The sequence below is a fragment of the Chrysochloris asiatica genome, unplaced genomic scaffold, assembly GCF_000296735.1.
Source record: "Chrysochloris asiatica unplaced genomic scaffold, ChrAsi1.0 scaffold00087, whole genome shotgun sequence".
Classification (NCBI taxonomy): Eukaryota; Metazoa; Chordata; class Mammalia; order Afrosoricida; family Chrysochloridae; genus Chrysochloris; species Chrysochloris asiatica.
Window position 1 is genome coordinate 3,725,909 of NW_006408605.1, and position 1,155 is coordinate 3,727,063.

The window sequence follows — 1,155 nt, forward strand, 5'->3', positions numbered from 1 at the left end:
AAAAAAAAATTATGTGAATGCAAAATTAATGATATTGTTTGATGATTTATGCAGTCTGTTGGGTCACCTTTCTTTGAAATGAGCATGTTAATGGATCTTATCCAATCAGCTGGCCAGGTGCTATCTTCCAAACTTCTTGGCATAGATGTGTGAGTGTCTCCAGTACTATAACAGCTTCTTGAAATATATCGATTTATATTCCATTAATTCTTGGTATCTTTTTCTTTGCCATGTCTTCAGTGCACCTTGGAATTCTTCCTTCAATACCATTGTCTCTTCATCATATGCTCCTCTTGAATTAGTTGAACACTGACCCATTCTTTTTGGTACAGTGATTGTATTCCTTTCAACTTCTTTTGATGCTTTTCTGCATTATTTAATATTTTGCCCATTGTTGTTCTTAAGTGTTGTTGAGCCAGTGTCAGCTCATTGTGACTCTATATAGGTTTCCCAAGGGGTCGATGAGTTTGAACTGATGACCTTGTGATTTAAATCCACCTTGAGGTCCAGTGCTTATCCTCCACCACCATGGGACTCCAGCATTTTGTTCATAGAATCCTTCAATATTGCAAGTCTAGGCTTGAATTTTTTCGTCAGTTCTTTCAGCTTGAGAAATGCTGAGCATGCTTCTCCCTTTTATTTTTGTAATTCCAGGTCTTTGCATGTTTCATTATAATACTTGACTTTGTCTTCACTAATAGTCTGTTGAAATTTTCTGTTCAGCTCTTTTACCTTCTCATTTTTTCCATTTGCTTTAGTATTTCTATGCTGGAAAGCAAGTTTAAGAGTCTCATCTTACATCCATTTTGGTCTATTCTTTCTTTCTTCATTTCTTTTTTAAACTTAAAAAAGTTTGTGTTTTAAAAGAAGGGTTATAGACAATATCATCAGTTTTGCATTTGACAAATCATATACTTTCTTTCATCTCAATGATTACAATCCCCTCAATGCAACAACAGATATCCTGTTCTTCCCTGTTGTTCTTTTGCCATCCCACTCACTTTCCCTTCCCTTCTCAATTTAGATGCCTGAAATTGCCCTGTCTTGCCATGTAATTCTTGCTAAGACTTCCAAAACAATATTGAATAGGAGTGGTGACAGAGGGCATCCTTGTCTGGTTCCCGTTCACAGAGGGAAGGCTTTCAGTTTCTCTCC